General features: G+C 47.7%; 1 protein-coding gene across 1 annotated transcript in view; it reads right to left on the reverse strand.

The window, feature by feature from the left end:
* CA9 (carbonic anhydrase 9) overlaps window positions 1-14,868 on the reverse strand; it is a 596,284-nt gene that overhangs the window by 197,860 nt on the left and 383,556 nt on the right. The window lies entirely within an intron of this gene.

A 14,868-nucleotide genomic window follows, 5' to 3' on the forward strand; every position in this document is an offset into this window, starting at 1 on the left:
TCACTGTTTGGCACTATTGGGGCACTGTGGATTATCAGGAAACTGTTTGGCACAATAGGGTCACAGTGGATTATATCAGCACTGTATGGCACTATGGGGGTCACTGTGGATTATCTAGACACTGTTTAGCATTATAGGGGTACTGTGGATTATCTAGGCACTGTTTAGCATTATAGGGGTACTGTGAATTATATGATCACCGTTTGGCACTGTGGGGAACTGTGGATTATCTGGGCACTGTTTGGCACTGTGAGGGCACTGTGGATTATATGATCACTGTTTGGTATTCAGACCCTTTGCTCAGACACTCATATTTCAATCACATGCTGTCCATTTCCTTGTGATCCTCCTTGAGATGCTTCTACTCCTTCATTGGAGTCCAGCTGTGTTTAATTAAACTGATAGGACTTGATTTGGAAAGGCGCACACCTGTCTATATAAGACCTCACAGCTCACAGTGCATGTCAGACCAAAGGAGAATCATGAGCTCAAAGGAACTGCCCAAGGAGCTCAGAGACAGAATTGTGTCAAGGCACTGATCTGGCCAAGGTTACAAAAGACTGTCTGCATTACTCAAGGTTTCTAAGAGCACAGTAGCCTCCATAATCCTTAAATGGAAGAAGTTTCGGACCTCCAGAAGTCTTCGTAGACCTGGCCGTCCAGCCAATCTGATCAATCATGAGAAAAGAGCCTTGGTGAGAGAGGTAAAGAAGATCCCCAAGATCACTGTGGCTGAGCTCCAGAGATGCAGTAGGGAGATGGGAGAAAGTTCCACAAAGTCAACTATCACTGCAGCCCTCCACCAGTCGGGCCTTTATGGCAGAGTGGTCCGACGGAAGCCTCTCCTCAGTGCAAGACATATGAAAGCCCGCATAGAGTTTGCTCAAAAACACATGAATGACTCCCAGACTATGAGAAATAAGATTCTCTGGTCTGATGAGACGAAGATAGAACTTTTTGGTGATAATTCTAAGCGGTATGTGTGGAGAAAACCAGGCACTGCTCATCACCTGCCCAATACAATCCCAACAGTGAAACATGGTGGTGGCAGCATCATGCTATGGGGGCGTTTTTCAGCTGCAGGCACAGGACGACTGGTTTCAATTGAAGGAAACATGAATGCGGCCAAGTACAGAGATATCCTGGATGAAAACCTCTTCCAGAGTGCTCTGGACCTCAGACTTGGCCGAAGGTTCACCTTCCAACAAGACAATGACCCTAAGCACACAGCTAAAATAACAAAGGAGTGGTTTCAGAACAACTCTGTGACCATTCTTGACTGGCCCAGCCAGAGCCCTGACCTAAACCCAATTGAGCATCTCTGGAGAGACCTGAAAATGGCCGTCCACCAACGTTCACCATCCAACCTGACGGAACTGGAGAGGATCTGCCAGGAAGAATGGCCGAGGACCCCCAAATCCAGGGGTGAAGAACTTGTTGCATCATTCCCATGAAGACTCATGACTGTACTAGCTCAAAAGGGGGCTTCTACTCAATACTGAGCAAAGGGTCTGAATACTTATGACCATGTGAGATTTCAGTTTTTCTTTTTTTTAATAAATTTGCAAAAATTTCTACATTTCTGTTTTTTTTTCAGTGAAGATGGGGAGCAGAGTGGACTGTAAGGAGAAGAAAAAATGAACTTTTTAGTTTTTAACAAATGGCTGCAATGAAACAGAGTGAAAAATGTAAAAGGGTCTGAATACTTTCCGTATGAGTACTGTCAGGCCCGGATGTCTCTGCAGCTCAGTCCCCCGCTGTGAGGGGCTTCTGTGGTATTTATCATGTCGGCACTGATGCTGCGCCGCGCTCCATCCATCACCGATCCCGGCTGTACACCCGCAGTATTACACCCATCATCCAGACATTCCCTTATAAAGATCTGAGACGTCTCCAGCTCCACACGCGTTTCACTGTGACCTTGTAGGGAGAATTGTATGCAGCTCCCCGGCTGAGCTATGGTCACTTCTGTATGGCCACAGCACAGGCGGAGTCCATAATAGTATATATGTGTAAATAGACCCCCACCATTATGTACCATATGCGTCAGGGGGCAGGAGCAGGTCCTGCACCATTTGTTATAACATTCGCTGTTTTGACAGATTGAAGAAGACCATGTACAAAGATATTAGGGAGGAAACTTCCATGGTCTTGTGTATATTATATTATATTTATATATATATATATATATATATATATATATATATATATATGTGCTGTAGCTCCAGGGACATTGCACAGACCTGGAGGATTTCTCACCATTCTCCCTGTTAGGGCGCCATCAGTATGAGGCTACATCTGCTGATTGTGTGCACACAGCGCCATCTGCTGGCAAAGCATGGCGCACATACAGGAAAGGAGGCAGCAGCGCAGACGCCAGGAATAGACCCACAACTCATGTACTCAATAAGAGAAGAGCCGAGGTTAATGCATCACACGAGTAACACATCCCTGACTCCTCACAAGTCACATCCGATCCACCAGTCATACATCATACCGCACCACACGTCACATCCGATCCACACATCATACATCATACCGCACCACACGTCACATCCGATCCACACATCATACATTATACCGCACCACACGTCACATCTGATCCATCCATCATACATTATACCGCACCACACGTCACATCCGATCCACACATCAAATCATACCGCACCACATGTCACATCCGATCCATCCATCACACATCATACCGCACCACACGTCACATCCGATCCATCCATCATACATCATACCCCACCACACGTCACATCCGATCCACCCATCATACATTATACCGCACCACACATCACATCCGATCCACCCATCATACATCATACCACACCACACGTCACATCCGATCCACCCATCATACATTATACCGCACCACACGTCACATCTGATCCACCCATCATACATTATACCGCACCACACGTCACATCCGATCCACACATCATACATCATACCGCACCACACGTCACATCCGATCCATCCATCATACATCATACCGCACCACACGTCACATCCGATCCATCCATCATACATCATACCGCACCACACGTCACATCCGATCCATCCATCATACATTATACCGCACCAAACGTCACATCTGATCCATCCATCATACATTATACCGCACCACACGTCACATCCGATCCACACATCAAATCATACCGCACCACATGTCACATCCGATCCATCCATCACACATCATACTGCACCATACGACACATCCGATCCATCCATCACACATCATACCGCACCACAAGTCACATCCGATCCATCCATCATACATTATACCGCACCACAAGTCACATCCGATCCATCCATCATACATTATACCGCACCACACGTCACATCCGATCCATCCATCATCCATTATACCGCACCACACGTCACATCCGATCCATCCATCACACATCATACCGCACCATACGTCACATCCGATCCATCCATCATACATCATACCGCACCACACGTCACATCCGATCCATCCATCATACATTATACCGCACCACACGTCACATCCGATCCACCCATCATACATTATACCGCACCACACGTCACATCCGATCCACCCATCATACATTATACCGCACCATACGACACATCCGATCCATCCATCACACATCATACCCCACCACACGTCACATCCGATCCATCCATCATACATTATACCGCACCACAAGTCACATCCGATCCACACATCATACATCATACCGCACCACACGTCACATCCGATCCATCCATCATACATCATACCGCACCACACGTCACATCCGATCCATCCATCATACATTATACCGCACCACACGTCACATCCGATCCATCCATCATACATCATACCGCACCATACGTCACATCCGATCCATCCATCACACATCATACCGCACCATACGTCACATCCGATCCATCCATCATACATCATACCGCACCATACGTCACATCCGATCCATCCATCACACATCATACCCCACCACACGTCACATCCGATCCATCCATCACACATCATACCGCACCATACGTCACATCCGATCCATCCATCACACATCATACCGCACCATACGTCACATCCGATCCATCCATCACACATCATACCGCACCATACGTCACATCCGATCCATCCATCATACATCATACCGCACCACACGTCACATCCGATCCATCCATCATACATTATACTGCACCACACGTCACATCCGCTCCATCCATCATACATTATACCGCACCACACGTCACATCCGATCCATCCATCATACATTATACCGCACCACACGTCACATCCGATCCATCCATCATACATTATACCGCACCACACGTCACATCCGATCCACACATCATACCGCACCATACGTCACATCCGATCCATCCATCATACATCATACCGCACCACACGTCACATCCGATCCATCCATCATGCATCATACCGCACCACACGTCACATCCGATCCATCCATCATGCATCATACCGCACCACACGTCACATCCGATCCATCCATCATGCATCATACCGCACCACACGTCACATCCGATCCATCCATCATGCATCATACCGCACCACACGTCACATCCGATCAATCCATCATACATCATACCGCACCACACATCACATCTGATCCATCCATCATACATCATACCGCACCACACGTCACATCCGATCCATCCATCATGCATCATACCGCACCACACGTCACATCCGATCAATCCATCATACATCATACCGCACCACACATCACATCTGATCCATCCATCATACATCATACCGCACCACACATCACATCCGATCCATCCATCATGCATCATACCGCACCACACGTCACATCCGATCCACACATCATACCGCACCATACGTCACATCCGATCCATCCATCATACATCATACCGCACCACACGTCACATCCGATCCATCCATCATACATCATACCGCACCACACGTCACATCCGATCCATCCATCATACATCATACCGCACCACACGTCACATCTGATCCATCCATCATACATTATACCGCACCACACGTCACATCCGATCCACACATCATACATCATACCGCACCACACGTCACATCCGATCCACACATCATACCGCACCATACGTCACATCCGATCCATCCATCATACATCATACCGCACCACACGTCACATCCGATCCATCCATCATACATCATACCGCACCACACGTCACATCCGATCCATCCATCATACATCATACCGCACCACACGTCACATCTGATCCATCCATCATACATTATACCGCACCACACGTCACATCCGATCCACACATCATACATTATACCGCACCACACGTCACATCCGATCCATCCATCATATATTATACCGCACAACACGTCACATCCGATCCACACATCATACCGCACCACACGTCACATCTGATCCATCCATCATACATTATACCGCACCACACGTCACATCCGATCCATCCATCATACATCATACCACACCATACGTCACATCCGATCCATCCATCATACATTATACCGCACTACACGTCACATTCGATCCATCCATCATGCATCATACCGCACCATACGTCACATCCGATCCATCCATCATGCATCATACCGCACCACACGTCACATCCGATCCATCCATCATACATTATACCGCACCACACGTCACATCTGATCCATCCATCATACATTATACCGCACCACACGTCACATCCGATCCATCCATCATATATTATACCGCACCACATGTCACATCCGATCCATCCATCACACATCATACCGCACCATACGACACATCCGATCCATCCATCACACATCATACCGCACCATACGTCACATCCGATCCATCCATCATACATCATACCCCACCACACGTCACATCCGATCCACACATCATACATCATACCGCACCACACGTCACATCCGATCCATCCATCATACATCATACCGCACCATACGTCACATCCGATCCATCCATCATACATCATACCGCACCACACGTCACATCCGATCCATCCATCATACATCATACCGCACCATACGTCACATCCGATCCATCCATCATACATTATACCGCACTACACGTCACATTCGATCCATCCATCATGCATCATACCGCACCATACGTCACATCCGATCCATCCATCATGCATCATACCGCACCACACGTCACATCCGATCCATCCATCATACATTATACCGCACCACACGTCACATCCAATCCACACATCATACATTATACCGCACCACACGTCACATCTGATCCACACATCATACATTATACCGCACCACACGTCACATCTGATCCATCCATCATACATTATACCGCACCACACGTCACATCCGATCCATCCATCATATATTATACCGCACCACATGTCACATCCGATCCATCCATCACACATCATACCGCACCACATGTCACATCCGATCCATCCATCACACATCATACTGCACCATACGACACATCCGATCCATCCATCACACATCATACCCCACCAAACGTCACATCCGATCCATCCATCACACATCATACCCCACCAAACGTCACATCCGATCCATCCATCATACATCATACCGCACCACACGTCACATCCGATCCATCCATCATACATCATACTGCACCACACGTCACATCCGATCCATCCATCATACATTATACCGCACCACACGTCACATCTGATCCATCCATCATACATTATACCGCACCACATGTCACATCCGATCCATCCATCACACATCATACATTATACCGCACCACACGTCACATCCGATCCATCCATCATACATTATACCGCACCACACGTCACATCCGATCCATCCATCATACATCATACCGCACCACACGTCACATCTGATCCATCCATCATACATCATACCGCACCACACGTCACATCCGATCCATCCATCATACATTATACCGCACCACACGTCACATCCGATCCATCCATCATACATTATACCGCACCACACGTCACATCCGATCCATCCATCATACATCATACCGCACCACACGTCACATCCGATCCATCCATCATACATTATACCGCACCACACGTCACATCCGATCCATCCATCATATATTATACCGCACCACACGTCACATCCGATCCATCCATCATACATCATACCGCACCACACGTCACATCCGATCCATCCATCATATATTATACCGCACCACACATCACATCTGATCCATCCATCATACATTATACCGCACCACACGTAACATCCGATCCATCCATCATACATTATACCGCACCACACGTCACATCTGATCCATCCATCATACATTATACCGCACCACACGTCACATCCGATCCATCCATCATACATTATACCCCACCACACGTCACATCCGATCCATCCATCATACATTATACCGCACCACACGTCACATCCGATCCATCCATCATACATTATACCCCACCACACGTCACATCTGATCCATCCATCATACATTATACCGCACCACACGTCACATCCGATCCACCCATCATACATTATACCGCACCACACGTCACATCCGATCCATCCATCATACATTATACCGCACCACACGTCACATCCGATCCATCCATCATACATTATACCCCACCACACGTCATATCCGATCCATCCATCATACATTATACCGCACCACACGTCATATCCGATCCATCCATCATACATTATACCGCACCACACGTCACATCCGATCCATCCATCATACATTATACCGCACCACACGTCACATCTGATCCATCCATCATACATTATACCGCACCACACGTCACATCCGATCCATCCATCATACATTATACCCCACCACACGTCACATCCGATCCATCCATCATACATTATACCGCACCACACGTCACATCCGATCCATCCATCATACATTATACCCCACCACACGTCACATCTGATCCATCCATCATACATTATACCGCACCACACGTCACATCCGATCCACCCATCATACATTATACCGCACCACACGTCACATCCGATCCATCCATCATACATTATACCGCACCACACGTCACATCCGATCCATCCATCATACATTATACCCCACCACACGTCATATCCGATCCATCCATCATACATTATACCGCACCACACGTCATATCCGATCCATCCATCATACATTATACCGCACCACACGTCACATCTGATCCATCCATCATACATTATACCGCACCACACGTCACATCTGATCCATCCATCATACATTATACCGCACCACACGTCACATCCGATCCATCCATCATATATTATACCGCACCACACGTCACATCTGATCCACACATCATACATTATACCGCACCACACGTCACATCTGATCCATCCATCATACATCATACCGCACCACACGTCACATCCGATCCACACATCATATATTATACCGCACCACACGTCATATCCGATCCATCCATCATACATTATACCGCACCACACGTCACATCTGATCCATCCATCATACATTATACCGCACCACACGTCACATCCGATCCATCCATCATATATTATACCGCACCACACGTCACATCCGATCCACACATCATACATTATACCGCACCACACGTCACATCTGATCCATCCATCATACATCATACCGCACCACACGTCACATCCGATCCACACATCATACATTATACCGCACCACACGTCACATCCGATCCACACATCATACATTATACCGCACCACACGTCACATCTGATCCATCCATTATACATTATACCGCACCACACGTCACATCTGATCCACACATCATATATTATACCGCACCACACGTCACATCCGATCCACACATCATACATTATACCGCACCACACGTCACATCTGATCCATCCATCATACATTATACCGCACCACACGTCACATCCGATCCATCCATCATATATTATACCGCACCACACGTCACATCCGATCCACACATCATACATTATACCGCACCACACGTCACATCTGATCCATCCATCATACATTATACCGCACCACACGTCACATCCGATCCATCCATCATATATTATACCGCACCATACGACACATCCGATCCATCCATCACACATCATACCGCACCATACGTCACATCCGATCCATCCATCATACATCATACCCCACCACACGTCACATCCGATCCACACATCATACATCATACCGCACCACACGTCACATCCGATCCATCACACATCATACCGCACCACACGTCACATCCGATCCACACATCAAATCATACCGCACCACATGTCACATCCGATCCATCCATCACACATCATACCGCACCACACGTCACATCCGATCCACACATCATACATTATACCCCACCAAACGTCACATCCGATCCATCCATCATACATTATACCGCACCACAAGTCACATCCGATCCATCCATCATATATTATACCGCACCACACGTCACATCCGATCCATCCATCATACATTATACCGCACCACACGTCACATCCGATCCATCCATCATATATTATACCGCACAACACGTCACATCCGATCCACACATCAAATCATACCGCACCACACGTCACATCCGATCCATCCATCATACATTATACCGCACCACACGTCACATCTGATCCATCCATCACACATCATACCCCACCACACGTCACATCCGATCCATCCATCATACATTATACCGCACCACACGTCACATCCAATCCATCCATCATACATTATACCCCACCACACGTCACATCCGATCCATCCATCATACATTATACCGCACCACACGTCACATCCGATCCACACATCATACATCATACCGCACCACACGTCACCTCTGATCCATCCATCATACATTATACCGCACCACACGTCACATCCGATCCATCCATCATACATTATACCGCACCACACGTCACATCCGATCCATCCATCATATATTATACCGCACAACACGTCACATCCGATCCACACATCAAATCATACCGCACCACACGTCACATCCGATCCATCCATCATACATTATACCGCACCACACGTCACATCTGATCCATCCATCACACATCATACCCCACCACACGTCACATCCGATCCATCCATCATACATTATACTGCACCACACATCACATCCGATCCATCCATCATACATTATAACGCATCACACATCACATCCGATCCATCCATCATACATCATACCGCACCACACGTCACATCCGATCCATCCATCATATATTATACCGCACCACACGTCACATCCGATCCATCCATCATACATTATACCGCACCACACGTCACATCCGATCCACACATCATACATTATACCGCACCACACGTCACATCCGATCCACACATCATACATTATACCGCACCACACATCACATCCGATCCATCCATCATACATTATACCGCACCACACGTCACATCTGATCCATCCATCATACATCATACCGCACCACACGTCACATCCGATCCATCCATCATACATTATACCGCACCACACGTCACATCTGATCCACCCATCATACATTATACCGCACCACACGTCACATCCGATCCATCCATCATACATTATACCGCACCACACGTCACATCCGATCCATCCATCATATATTATACCGCACCACACATCACATCCGATCCATCCATCATACATTATACCGCACCACACGTCACATCTGATCCATCCATCATACATTATACCGCACCACACGTCACATCCGATCCATCCATCATACATTATACCGCACCACACGTCACATCCGATCCATCCATCATACATTATACCGCACCACACATCACATCCGATCCATCCATCATACATTATACCGCACCACACGTCACATCCGATCCATCCATCATACATTATACCGCACCACACGTCACATCCGATCCATCCATCATACATCATACCGCAACACACGTCACATCCGATCCATCCATCACACATCATACTGCACCACACGTCACATCCGATCCACACATCAAATCATACCGCACCACATGTCACATCCGATCCATCCATCACACATCATACCGCACCATACGACACATCCGATCCATCCATCACACATCATACCCCACCACACGTCACATCCGATCCACACATCAAATCATACCGCACCACATGTCACATCCGATCCATCCATCACACATCATACCGCACCACACGTCACATCCGATCCATCCATCATACATTATACCGCACCACACGTCACATCCGATCCACACATCAAATCATACCGCACCACATGTCACATCCGATCCATCCATCACACATCATACCGCACCATACGACACATCCGATCCATCCATCACACATCATACCGCACCATACGTCACATCCGATTCATACATCATACATCATACCCCACCACACGTCACATCCGATCCACACATCAAATCATACCGCACCACATGTCACATCCGATCCATCCATCACACATCATACCCCACCACACGTCACATCCGATCCATCCATCATACATTATACCGCACCACAAGTCACATCCGATCCACACATCATACATCATACCGCACCACACGTCACATCTGATCCATCCATCATACATCATACCGCACCACACATCACATCCGATCCATCCATCATACATCATACCGCACCACACGTCACATCCGATCCATCCATCATACATTATACCGCACCACACGTCACATCCGATCCATCCATCATACATTATACCGCACCATACGTCACATCCGATCCATCCATCACACATCATACCGCACCATACGTCACATCCGATCCATCCATCATACATCATACCCCACCACACGTCACATCCGATCCACACATCAAATCATACCGCACCACACGTCACATCCGATCCATCCATCACACATCATACCGCACCATACGTCACATCCGATCCATCCATCATACATCATACCGCACCACACGTCACATCCGATCCACACATCATACCGCACCATACGTCACATCCGATCCATCCATCATACATCATACCGCACCACACGTCACATCCGATCCATCCATCATGCATCATACCGCACCACACGTCACATCCGATCCATCCATCATGCATCATACCGCACCACACGTCACATCCGATCCATCCATCATGCATCATACCGCACCACACGTCACATCCGATCAATCCATCATACATCATACCGCACCACACGTCACATCCGATCCATCCATCATACATTATACCGCACCACACGTCACATCCGATCCATCCATCACACATCATATTGCACCATACGACACATCCGATCCATCCATCACACATCATACCCCACCACACGTCACATCCGATCCATCCATCATACATTATACCGCACCACAAGTCACATCCGATCCACACATCATACATCATACCGCACCACACGTCACATCCAATCCATCCATCATACATCATACCGCACCACACGTCACATCCGATCCATCCATCATACATTATACCGTACCACACGTCACATCTGATCCATCCATCATACATTATACCGCACCACACGTCACATCCGATCCATCCATCATACATTATACCGCACCATACGTCACATCCGATCCATCCATCACACATCATACCGCACCATACGTCACATCCGATCCATCCATCATACATCATACCCCACCACACGTCACATCCGATCCATCCATCATACATCATACAGCACCACACGTCACATCCGATCCATCCATCACACATCATACCGCACCATACGTCACATCCGATCCATCCATCACACATCATACCGCACCATACGTCACATCCGATCCATCCATCACACATCATACCGCACCATACGTCACATCCGATCCATCCATCATACATCATACCGCACCATACGTCACATCCGATCCATCCATCACACATCATACCGCACCATACGTCACATCCGATCCATCCATCACACATCATACCGCACCATACGTCACATCCGATCCATCCATCATACATCATACCCCACCACACGTCACATCCGATCCACACATCAAATCATACCGCACCACACGTCACATCCGATCCATCCATCACACATCATACCGCACCATACGTCACATCCGATCCATCCATCATACATCATACCGCACCACACGTCACATCTGATCCATCCATCATGCATCATACCGCACCATACGTCACATCCGATCCATCCATCACACATCATACCGCACCATACGTCACATCCGATCCATCCATCATACATCATACCGCACCACACGTCACATCCGATCCACACATCATACCGCACCATACGTCACATCCGATCCATCCATCATACATCATACCGCACCACACGTCACATCCGATCCATCCATCATGCATCATACCGCACCACACGTCACATCCGATCCATCCATCATGCATTATACCGCACCACACGTCACATCCGATCCATCCATCATGCATCATACCGCACCACACGTCACATCCGATCCATCCATCATGCATCATACCGCACCACACGTCACATCCGATCAATCCATCATACATCATACCGCACCACACGTCACATCCGATCCACACATCATACCGCACCATACGTCACATCCGATCCATCCATCATACATCATACCGCACCACACGTCACATCCGATCCATCCATCATACATCATACCGCACCACACGTCACATCCGATCCATCCATCATGCATCATACCGCACCACACGTCACATCCGATCCATCCATCATACATCATACCGCACCACACGTCACATCCGATCCACACATCATACATTATACCGCACCACACGTCACATCTGATCCATCCATCATACATTATACCGCACCACACGTCACATCCGATCCATCCATCATGCATCATACCGCACCATACGTCACATCCGATCCATCCATCATACATCATACCGCACCACACGTCACATCCGATTCACACATCATACATTATACCGCACCACACGTCACATCTGATCCATCCGTCATACATTATACCGCACCACACGTCACATCTGATCCATCCATCATACATTATACGGCACCACACGTCACATCCGATCCACACATCATACATTATACCGCACAACACGTCACATCTGATCCATCCATCATACATCATACCGCACCACACGTCACATCCGATCCACACATCATACCGCACCATACGTCACATCCGATCCATCCATCATACATCATACCGCACCACACGTCACATCCGATCCATCCATCATGCATCATACCGCACCATACGTCACATCCGATCCATCTATCATACATCATACCGCACCACACGTCACATCTGATCCATCCATCATACATTATACCGCACTACACGTCACATTCGATCCATCCATCATGCATCATACCGCACCATACGTCACATCCGATCCATCCATCATGCATCATACCGCACCACACGTCACATCCGATCCATCCATCATACATTATACCGCACCACACGTCACATCTGATCCATCCATCATACATTATACCGCACCACACGTCACATCCGATCCATCCATCATATATTATACCGCACCACACGTCACATCCGATCCACACATCATACATTATACCGCACCACATGTCACATCCGATCCATCCATCACACATCACACCGCACCATACGTCACATCCAATCCATCCATCATACATCATACCGCACCACACGTCACATCCGATCCACACATCATACATCATACCGCACCACACGTCACATCCGATCCATCCATCATACATCATACCCCACCACACGTCACATCCGATCCATCCATCATACATTATACCGCACCACATGTCACATCCGATCCATCCATCACACATCATACTGCACCATACGACACATCCGATCCATCCATCACACATCATACCGCACCATACGACACATCCGATCCATCCATCATACATCATACCCCACCACACGTCACATCCGATCCATCCATCATACATTATACCGCACCACAAGTCACATCCGATCCACACATCATACATCATACCGCACCACACGTCA

Source organism: Phyllobates terribilis, unplaced genomic scaffold (assembly GCF_046119375.1).
Source record: "Phyllobates terribilis strain yellow unplaced genomic scaffold, ASM4611937v1 Scaffold_1__5_contigs__length_1240528914, whole genome shotgun sequence".
In the NCBI taxonomy this organism is placed as follows: Eukaryota; Metazoa; Chordata; class Amphibia; order Anura; family Dendrobatidae; genus Phyllobates; species Phyllobates terribilis.